The 11,872-nt window shown below is 31.4% G+C and overlaps 1 pseudogene across 1 annotated transcript; it reads right to left on the reverse strand.

Moving 5' to 3' along the window:
- Positions 1-7,330: 7,330 nt before the first annotated feature.
- Positions 7,331-11,633, reverse strand: LOC111301886 (psbP domain-containing protein 4, chloroplastic-like; annotated as a pseudogene). Its single transcript, XR_016335925.1, has 8 exons — positions 11,494-11,633; positions 11,318-11,390; positions 10,684-10,821; positions 10,455-10,566; positions 10,089-10,315; positions 8,196-8,275; positions 7,904-8,041; positions 7,331-7,597 (listed from the first exon to the last, which is right to left on the reverse strand). The product of XR_016335925.1 is annotated as a psbP domain-containing protein 4, chloroplastic-like (transcript).
- Between the last annotated feature and the right edge of the window lie 239 nt (positions 11,634-11,872).

The following is an 11,872-nucleotide window of genomic DNA, read 5'->3' on the forward strand; positions in this document are numbered from 1 at the left end:
AGTAAATACATAATAACATAATAATAAAATTATTGATAATTTAGATGTAAATTATTGATAATTTAATAGTAAATCACTAATAATTTAATTGTAAGTAACTGAGAATTTAGTAGCAAATTAGTTAATCATTGATAACTTTATAGTAAATTATTAATTAATTAATAATAAATCAGTTATAACTTTATAACAAATTATCAGTAACTTAGTAGCAAATCGTCAACAATTTAAAAGTAAATCAGTTATAACTTAGTAGTAAATCATTCATAAATTAGTAGTAAATCAGTACTAATTTAGTAATAAAGATAATTTAGAAATATATCATTGATCAATTAGTAATAAATTGTTGATAACATAATAATAAATCAATGATAATTTAGTTTTCAATCATTGATAAATTTTTTTAAATTTGAAGTTATCAGGAATTGAAACTTGCTTACTAGCAAAAACAGAGCGAGAAATTTTATTTAGGAAGACTAAGATAAACTTTCTATAAACCTATTTAATATAAGTGAACAAAATTTCTAAATTTAATGAAACAATAATGTTATTGTATAAAAAGAAATTTATCTTATATTAAAACTAAACACGTGCTTTTTCTATAGGAATTTATTGTTAAATATATGATAACACAAATTTTATCAATAATTATAAAAAATATATCATAAGTTATTAAAATATTACTAAAATTAAATAAAGAAGTTACTAAAATTTTATGAGAAATTACCAAAATTGCATCAATGGTTACTAAAATTATATCATAAGTTACCAAAATTTTAACAAAGGTTAACAAAATCAAAATTATATAAAAAATTTATTAAAATTTACTTATATTATATTAAAATAAAATTTAATTATTAGTATTTATCATTATTATTATTATAATATAAATTTTATTTATTAAAATAAATTTTTAGAGATAAAAATTACATGTGCATTGCGCACATGCCAAACACTAGTATATATATATGTGTGTGTGTGTGTGTTAACATATAGATTCGTGAATCTATCGTTAGACACAACTTAAGGAGTCGTCACCAATTTTTTTTATCTAAGTGTGATTGGTTATCTAATGAATCTATCATCTTGAAAAAATTTTAAGCTTGACTAAGGGTCTATAAAGAATAGGGTCTGATCTACTAATCAAAATAGGATTCGAAAGTATGGTTATGTATGGAAAAAGTTATATTAGCACCACACACCTGTCCAAAAGATGGTACTATTTAATTTAAAAATTATCTTATGGTCTTGATTTTAATAGTTTTCTATTAAATTTTAACATTTAAATATTGAAAATAATTTCTAAGATTGATTTCTCCATCAATTTGATAGAATTATTAAAGATATTTTTTTTATCTCAAAAGTATTTAATAATCTCATTTATTTTCTTGAAAAGGTTCCATCGTTGAAAAAAGGCTTAATCAATTATTTTTTATTAAATTTTGTTTTATAAAAAATATATATAATTCTTTCACTATTTAGATCAAAATTAGAAATATTTTCTCACTTAGAAATTTTATAGATAATCATCTATTCGTGATTAGTAAGAATTTCATCCTCGAAATTTATTTTTTATTTTGTAATTTTTATTTTTGGTACATTTAAAATTTTCACCATCTAGACCAATTTAGAAATACATTTTTTTAGAATTTAGATTGTTATTATTGAATCTCTTTCATTATTTTATTTCCTAATTTTTTAGAATGAAGATAAAATGACAAATTTTCTTTGAAATCTCATTCAAATTCTTCCACCATTAAAGTTGAATTTTAGAAAAGATTTTTACCTAGAAATCTCTTAGAAATTTAACTATTTGTAATTTTCTTGAGATTTCATCATTGGATAATTGTTATATATTTTTAATCTAAATTTTAAGTTACATTTTATATATATATATATATTTGTTTGGAAAGGAATGCAATTACTTTTATTGAAATTTTTGTATAAATTATTCTACCATTTTAGCTAAATTTAGAAAAATTATTTATTTGAAGATTTCTTAAAAAATTTACTATTTAAATTTTTTAAGAATTTCGTCATAGGATAATTGTTAATTCTATCTCAAATTTTATTAAATTTATTTAGATTTTTATTTTGAAAATAAATTTTAATTATTATCATTAAAATTTTATCTAAATTTGCTTTAATTTAAGTCAAATTTTAAAAAATTTCTTACCTAAAAATTTATTATAAATTTATCATTTGAAATTTTAAAAAATTTTATTTTTGAATAATTATTATTTTTTTTAAAATTTTATTAAAATTTTATTATAACTTTTATTATTATTTTGAATAACTTTCCTAATAAACTTTCCTATATTTAAAAATAATCAAGCAAGGTATATCACAAATAAATAATAAAATAAATGAACAAATAGAACTCATAATAAATAAATAAATAAAATAAAATAAATTTTACTACAGCAAAATTCACGGCTCGACTTCACGGCTAAAGAAAAGCTTGGCTGAAGGCATAAGAAATGGCTTATGGCTCGACTTGGTGGCACGGAAACAGCTTGGGGTTGAAGGCGGTTTCAGTTTGCTGCGTGAGTTTTGGAAGCAGGTCGGGACAACGCACGGACCCTGATGCTTTAATGGGACGACGCAATTTGATACTATATAAAAGCCCAAATAATCGGCTTTTCTTGCTTTCTCCTCTCTCTCTAACTTTGAGTTCTGTTATTTTCTCTCTCTAAATCTAATTCTCGGAGACAAAAACTTCAAACTATTGTCGAATTCTTCAAACTTTGGCCTTGAATATCATCGGAAAACTCATATATCATCAGAATTTCCGTCGAATTCTGACAATTTTCCATAAAATTTTTCTTCTTTTCTTTCACCTTTCTTGATCGAAAGCAAACTTTCTTCCAAAACTCTCTTGAAACAAATTAATGCTGCTTCTTCCTAAAAATACAAGGATCTAGAAGCCAACAAATCTTCAAATTCAAATCTAGAGAACAACAGAATCTCCGAAACAAAACCTCCCAATTTTCTTTGCACGATTTTGCTGCCTTTCTCAATTTTTTTCTCAAAACAGCAAAAAACCAAAGAACAAAACTTCCTAGTGCCTCTGCACAAGTCTGCTATTTTTTCTCTCAATTCTTCTATGATTGCTGTCTGATTGTTTCTGTGTGTTTTTGGAAGTGAATTGCAAGTCCATTTATAGTTGAGGTTGGCAAAGTTTCAGATTGCCTTGGATTCAATTTTCAAAATCTCGGCATTATCATAAAGAAAAATCCACATTCAAACTTAAATCCAATTCCAATCTTTTCTCAGCTTTATCACTGATCCCTCCTCCCAGTTAAATCGGTCATTCAACTTTTATTTTAAAAGTTATCTTTAAAATAAAAAAAAAAACTGATCAAATAATTAAAAAATGTTTAAAGATAAATGAAATTGAAACTAAAGATGAACCACAATAAAAATAAAATTTTAAAGCTGATAAATAAAAAAATAAAAATACAAAATACAAAAGATAAATATGTATATACATAAATACAATAAAAATAAAAACATAAAATAATAATTAAAAATATAAAAAATTAGACAATTGACGTTCGAGTAAGTTCAAATTCAATTGATTTGAATCTCGAATTAAATAAAATGTTTATAACATATAATATATATATATATATATATTACAATAGCTTAAGCATCTTCAGGAGTAAGGTTGAGCTAGTTGGCTTGTTTGTATCTCAAACCAAGATTATCTTAACTTGATTGCATCCTTTGGAACCAGCTTGTACCCAAATGTTGCCTGTTCAATTTACTTTTGTATATATACAAAGAAATAAGACACTGATACAATTTGCTGATCATCAACAAAAATGGTTGTTGGAACTTCAACCAACCAGTCTCATTCCACAATCTTGCTCCTAAATTAAAAAAAGAAAAAAATCAGTCAGATTAGTAGCCACAAAATCTTTTTCCATTCAGGGGTGCAGGTGCATTAATGTCAATCCTTCCTAGTTAGGCTATTAATGTCATTCATGTCATTAGGATTGATCGAGACAAAACCACCACCAAAGCTGTCTTTTAATTTATTGTTCTAAGTTAAATTACCTTAGCCACAAATTGCAATTATTCCTCTTTAGTTGGTCCTTTTGCAATGATAAGTTTGAGTGGAGTTGCACAAATGAATTCCCACCATCATATGTCAAACTCGCATTTGTTTCTCTAGAATGCAAGCAATTTTCATGTTCCATATCTTAAAACGCCATGAAGTTTCAAAATATGGGAAGCAGAAAACAATGTATATTTCAATTTGGGGCTGCTGCATAGGGTCCCAAAGCCTAGAAGCGTCTTCCATTTGTTGCAGAAACATCGAGGTCCGTTATGAATGGCGGGTCCCATAAAATCGGATGCAATCAATGTCTTGTAATAAATCTCGCTTTCATGATGTCTACTTTCCGAATTATGATTCTCGATTCTTGACCAAACCACTTTCTCTTACTATTTCTCAGGACCTTAGGATAAACCCCACCTTGAGCAATTCTCAGAGATCAACTACCTGCAGGCAAAATTAAGTATTTATAACAACTATTTCTGCAAAGAAAGAAACAGAGAACATGTGATTTTTCTAGTACATATTTTTATGTTTTGCTTAAAATCTTACAATTTCATTATCATTATTAGACTCCTAACCAAAAATTCCTAAAATAATTATTTAGTATGTGATCAAGAAAAGTGCTAAATGCTAATAGCTAAATATATCATATATTTAAGCCAGCGCAAAAGGGCATTTTCGGCTATTCCAGATTTATATATACCTACCTTGTGTTAATCTCATTGATTGAAGTTTCATTTTTGTTCACATTACAATTCGAAAGGAGTTCATACAAAAGTGGTAATCAGTTCATGTTCTCCACTCTCCAATTTGACCATAAGTTTTGGTCGATCAATTTGTGACCATTGGCTTTGGTTGAGCTGGTTCTAGCTTTAACTGCTTTAACCAGATAGATACCAATTAGGTACCAACCTCAGGCTCATTAAGTTGGCTTATGTGATTTTGGAATTTGTTTATTGGAGTAGAAAACTGTCAAATGTTTTGTGAGCTGTCAAACATAATGAAACCCTGTTACATGAATTCATTTAGATCACTGGACCAGAAGAAACAAGGCGATGAACAAAGAAAAGACCCGACAGAATTTCAATGAGGGGACCACATTGATAGCAAGCTCAAAACCAAGCCCTGGATCAGATTAAGACCCATCATATATTATATATAATTGATCATGGTATTACAATTGGTTGCTTGAATTGTAGGGTTTGAAGGCTGCATTGCCCTCCAAGGAACGACTCTTTCCAAAGCGCTTAATGATCGAAAGACGGCCACACATGGAAATCGAGAACTCTATTGCATTTATAATTCTAATAGTGGATAGGAACAGTGTAAATTTCATGGCCAATAACCATTCCAATCATTCTACATGTTCATTCATGGAGTAGGAATCCAAGTAGTTGACGCATGTATTAATGAGCATTTTTTTTAAACTTCTTTGATTTTTCTTCTGGCTACAATATCTCTTAGTACCCTGTGAACCAGGGTAAGTCTGCATTAGTATAAGCATTACAAACTTGAAAAGCAAAGCCCAGTTGGCACGTTTTTCCTCTTCCTTATTTCAAATAAATTATATCAACGATCACAGCAGCAATTGGTATAGAAAGTTCAGAGAACCTGATAAGCTTGTATTAATGCTATTTAAATGCTATTATATTTTGAATTTTTGGACTGACATATATTAGAGCATCGAAAATGAGATTGGTTGACGATATGTATGGCTGTAATTACACATAGAATTGAGGTAACCTGAACTATCAGGCAGTAACAGTTGCATTCATTTCATGTTTCTCTGATTAGTTAGAAAAAAGAAATATCGGTGCATAATTAATTATGCTTTGATTACCATGTCCTTGCATGTTAATTACTTCAAAGTTTGAAAGTAAAATGATGGTATGGTATGAAAACATGATTTGGGTAGAATCCAATAGAATCACGTAATGTTTGTTACTTTAATTTGCTACCTTCCTTTCTGAATCATTAGGAGGGTCCTCCATCAATATGACATGTGAAAATATCCATGTTAATGACTTCATGTAACCTAACAAAAAAAATCCATGCCTACAGCTCCATATCCGGGCTAGGGTTCGCTTTTCTTTTCCCTTCTTTGTATTGAAATTTTGTGTTATTAAACTATGGGTTAAAACTTCAAAGGCAGACAGTGATAATCTTATACTTCTACAAAGTTGATGTGGACAAGCGATCTTTATTGGGTTTTGGCTCATGTCCTTTTCTGCCCATTATTTACCCATATATTCGTTAGCATCATTCATATAGGTAAAACCGACTCATAAAATGAGAAAATCATACTTGTGAACTATGATCAAAATTGCATTGAAAAGTTGGACCAAAATAATGGAAGGAAGCCGCATCCATTATTATTATCTTAGAATTATTTAATATGAAAGCTACCTGCTTCTAGAAAATGGCTGATTCGTAGGATAGTGACCTTTGTTATCTAATAATGCATTTTTTTAGGAACAGTAGCAAATTTCGCTTAGAAAAGTAAAAAAGGGAAATGGGTTGCAGCAGCTGGGAATCATCAAAATTTTGCCCTCTCTTTTCTCCTTTTTGTGATTAAAGAGAATCATTCACTAAATAAAAAGAAATGCAGATTAAAGAAGGTTTGTCACACCTTAACCAACATGAAGTTCATTAACTAATTATTACCTGAATGAATGATCTAGAAATTTGTTTCTTTATTATTTGGTTAAAATTACAGGAATGACTCATTTCATCCTCTTTTTGGTCAAAATTTTCATGATCGATTTCCTTAATGGTGCAAGAAGAAGATTTAGAAGGAAAAGGGCTTCTTATAGCCATTGTTGATGTAGAATGAAAGACTGAAGTTTGCCTCGTTCAGCAATTGCACATGGAGATTTGGCAGGCACAAGAAAACATGAATATGGTGATTAAAATTTAGAACACTGGCCTATTCTCTCAAATTCTTTACTCTCATGTACCTAGATCAGCTTTATTTGAAGTGCCCAATTTGGCCAGCCAATGTCTCTTGAATATTTTCTCTGTTTCTCCTTTTATGTAGCAAAATTTTCAGAAATTATTTTGACTCTTAACCTTTCTTTCTTGAAAGTTGAGTATTTGCTTAGTTTCCAGAATGTAATTTCATAGAATTCTCCATAAATTTGGTCAACATCTCACCACCCAATTTTAGCATCAAAATGATTTAGACATTCTCTAAAAACATGATGCTGGCACATGGTGCACTGCTTTTTGTAGCTGAAACTTTAAAGAGGAAAAAGAAAGAAAACCCATATCTGAATTCTCGATCTCGAACCTCAATAAAAATATGCAATACCATATGAAATATGAAGAAAAGGAGAAAAAGGGAGAAAACAATTGAGACAAGATTGCCAATTAACCTCTACCTGCAAAAAAAATTGTCTTCTCTATTTCCACTTTCATTATCACCGAAAGTTTATCAGCTTTGCACTTCCAATGTTTTATCCAATGGACCAAAAGCATTGCAAGTGTTTGCTGCCCTTACAAAAACAGGGTATCTTTTGGGGTTCATCTTACATCCTGCACATGAAAATGACAAAAATAAAAGAACAGTGAAAACATTAAACACTAACTTATGCGTTTTGTATCAGACTGAAATTAGACCTTTTAAAGTCAGAACATGAGCAAAATCGACAACCAAATTTGAATAATTGGATTAGTTGAAAACAACAGAGATAATAAACATCAGTTACAAGTAACTCACAATGAACATCACATCACACCACATGTAACCATCTAATATAGTATTTGGTTTTCAATATCCTATCACAATGTATATCATTGACTAAATATTCCTAAAGCATGATTATTACAAACTCCACTTACTTGGGGTCAGGTTGTCCTTGATTTGACCGACATGCAACTTCCTTGTTTGTTATTTACATTTAGGAAATGATATAACTCTCTGTCAAGGAAGGCCCCTTTGCTCCTTTTCTTCGTCTTTCCCTCTTAAAGAGTTACAATCTAACAAGCAAGAGAACACAAAATGTAATTTTGCAAATTTCAACAATTCCACATGTTTTTCCTTTTTGAAAACAATGGCCGGTGCATGTCATTTTCTCTAAATGCACCTGATATATCGTGAACACATCCTGGAGATTTTTTACGGTAAAATTACCTTTCACTGGGAATGTTAGTACTTCCATACTCTGTTCCATGCATATGGTTTTTATGGCTGGATTTTATTTCTTTCTGCATCTGGAAGCAGAACAGATAAGAAATTGCATCAATTTTTGTTTGTAGTTACCATTTTTATCTGTTATTCTAGCCAACATGCTTCTTAACTTAGCTCAGTACAGAAAGAGATAAAGCCTCTAGCAGTAAAAGGTGAAATTCCAATTCGAATGACTCAAGCACAATCCTAATGTACACACCAGTATGCCATGAGAACTTTTGTGACATCCATTAAAGATTATATAAACCTAGAGCCCAGCAGGATATTAACAGTAAGAGGTCATTTCCCGTATAAATTACAGACAGAATATTAATATATCAATAATCTAGACAATCAACAACATATTGACCATAACAAAAGAAAATTTTGAAGATAAAAGATTAAAAATAATTCCACTGCTCTACCGTCCATCTCACTATTTGATAGCAAATTTGTCAAATTGGAAAAGTTTTCAATGAATCAGAACGATAAGAAATTCAGCATGTCAAAGTTGCACAAAAAAGGAAACAAAGAGGACAAAAACAGGAAGAGTAAGGGGGGGATAAGCACAAATTAGGTATTGAATAAATAGGTGAAATTACTTAAAAGGCAGAAAAAAAAAAGTTAATTGCCACTCATTGCAGAAAAGAAAAGGTTTCAACTTGCTCATCTAAGTATAGATTGAAGGAGAGATATGTGCCATGGACCAGGCCACCATCAAAAAGGACTGTGCTCCAGTTGACAGTGCTGCAAAGGATTGCTAGTTGAATGCTTGGCCCTATAATACAAGGCAAGGACCTGGAAACCGTCTAATGAGGATTGTGATGAAGCCAACAGGTTTCTACGGTGCATTGCAAGTTGAATGATAGCCATAGACAAGCAGCAAGTCCTTAATTTGTTTGGTAGTCTTTAAACTTTGATAGGTTAAAATATTTAAATTTTAATCACCAAGACTTGATATATTCTCCTTAAGGACTAGTACGTACCTTTATTTAAGTTTTAGACTTTTAGTTATGTTACTAATTTTTTATCAACACCATGTTCTTCCTAAGCATTTATTTTAACATGACGAGTTTATCTCAATAATGTCCAGAACTATAAATATGAAGACTAAAAACCCAACTAGACACTTTTTAAGGTTTGAATATACTAATGTAGCCTTTCTATATATATGTCCGTGTGCGTGCTCCATTCATATAGGAAAGTTGGAAGTGCACTTAAAACAGCAAGGAATGTCTAATGCTGACATGCTTTACATGCAGATTCTGGCTTAGGATAATTAGACGAATGTATCATCGCTAGGAATCAAAATGGACCTTGAAGTTAGATGCTGCAGCTGGTGAATCAACTTCGATGTAATAAAGGACAGCATCATCTTGAACCAGGATGGACCATGTTCATTAGTTGAAATGTATGGCAGAAGGCATAAAATTTAGAGCTGGAGAACAGTGCAATTGCAAAGTGGTAGAAGATATTAGATTGTGAATGAAATCTGATGTGTATTTCTTTGACAGTAAATACACACTTCTTGTTGTAGCTTTTTCTGCAATATCTTATCCGAACAAAGTTGCAGATTTTAGAACTCTGCTGTAAATACACTCTCTTTCTTGTCTTTGTTATTGTCGTCTCTTTAAATTACAGAGACGAAAAATATCCATCTCCAATTTTCTACTTACGTCATCATAATCCAGTGATATCCAAACTAAACAATACGAAAAGACTCAGCTATCCTTTTTAAATCCTTCTAATGCCTTTTCCATTGAAGACATACCAAAATAAGGAAAAATCACAAGAATTTGATCTTTAACTACGATTAACAATGTTTTTCATGAAGAGTAAGATAGAAGTACAACATACCACTTTCTGTTATATTGAATAGGTAAAGACGACTACCGGCTGCAGTTGCAGTAATCAGTGCATGAGGTGGCTCCAATTCATATTGTCATACATTCTGCCATCATGTTCTGCCGTGTTAATGCTTAGAAACTTGCTCCCTACGTTTTCACCAATCACCTCTTGTCCAAATGCATTAATCACCTTTTCTGGAGGTCCGATCTTTTCAATTTTGGCATTTTAACCAAGATCTATACATCACAAAAACAAACACAAGCATTCTATGTTTTAAGCAGGGATAAGCTATTTTAAAATCATTCAAGCATCCAAGTACATCATCCAAATCCAATAGTAGAAATCGTAAAGACAACCAATACTGGAAAATCTTACCGTCAGCAAATCTCAGAACTGGTGCAACAATGACAAATAATCGTCCTTCTTTGGAGCAAGCAAACCTCAAGTCAATCTCTGTACCGCCCAAATCCGCAATTGATACAGGAACCTGTTGCGGCGATATAGAGAATAAGGGAATTAAGAGGCCCCGATTAACAAGGTAAAATTAAAATGTGAACATATGAGGAGCTTAAATTTGGAAATTTCTAATAGAATGAATTAAGACCTCTTCCCAATCTTCAGGCCCTGAAAAGAAATAAGGGATGATAGGACTCCATCCAACGCCACGCCCTCCGGACTGGTCATCTGGTCTGCGGTATGTCCTCCAAACTGTCTGAGCACATTGTTTGCTGGTGAAGATAAACTTTCACTACAGCAGAAATAGAGAATGCAGCTTGCCTGGTTGTATCAGACTAGGTCTTTGGAGCAAATTATTCAAACTTTTCTACTCAATGTAAGTTGCGACTGCATAAACTTAAATGCGGGGGATGTTGTCTTACTTTCTATTTACGGGAAGTAGCTGGACAAAACAATGATCTTATTTTCCTGTTCCTGTTAGTTTAATTTTCGATCTATAATAAAATTCCAATTTAAATGTAAATACGAATAAGTGAGAATGTGAGATCAAGAAACTGAGAAACCTACAATAGATGAATTTGTAGAGGAAATTTGGTATAGCTGGCTCCCTTCTTATTGATGACAAGATATTAAAGGAGTTTTAGATCATCGTCGTTACCAATTTAGGAAGTATTTGCAGAAACATTACTTTAATCGCTTCATAACTTTAGATGATGAGGCTTGTTGTGATATCATGTCATCATAATATATGGTTCAAAAGGCTACTAATCGGCAAGTCAAACTGTTACACCAACATTGTTCATCAGGCTCAGATCCCTGCTAGAAGACCTTATTTGACGACTGCCAATCCCTCTCCTGGAAATCCCAATACAGCAGATGACGCTAGAGATATCCCAGAAACACAATTTGATCGTCTACTCAAAATCGCCCAGGACTCCTCTTTCTCCTTATCGACCACCCATTTCCTCTTGAACCTGGAACAGCTGTTACTCTTGAAATCCCATTTTCTGGTGAAGAAAGAATAAAACTGCAAGGGGCTATTTGTTGATGCAATTTCCGTGAAAAGCTACTGCAGCCATAGAACAATGTCGTGTCCATATTCTACCAAAGGATTCTAGAGCAGAACTTCAAGCAGCAAAGAAAATAGTTGTTCCGTTATCTCTTATCATAGAATTCAACGGAAGTTTCCTTTGGTTGAAGAAGTAGCTAACTTGCTAGATGTTTTTTATGGACGCGGTGTCATAGCGGTGCATGTTTCAGGTTCTTTCTGTTGGTGTCCAGCTGACCCAACGTTGCGAGCGGTTCCAACGTTTGTGCTCCAACTTTTGAGTCAGAAA

Source organism: Durio zibethinus, chromosome 3 (assembly GCF_047325235.1).
Source record: "Durio zibethinus cultivar Kanyao isolate XHJ-2024 chromosome 3, ASM4732523v1, whole genome shotgun sequence".
Classification (NCBI taxonomy): Eukaryota; Viridiplantae; Streptophyta; class Magnoliopsida; order Malvales; family Malvaceae; genus Durio; species Durio zibethinus.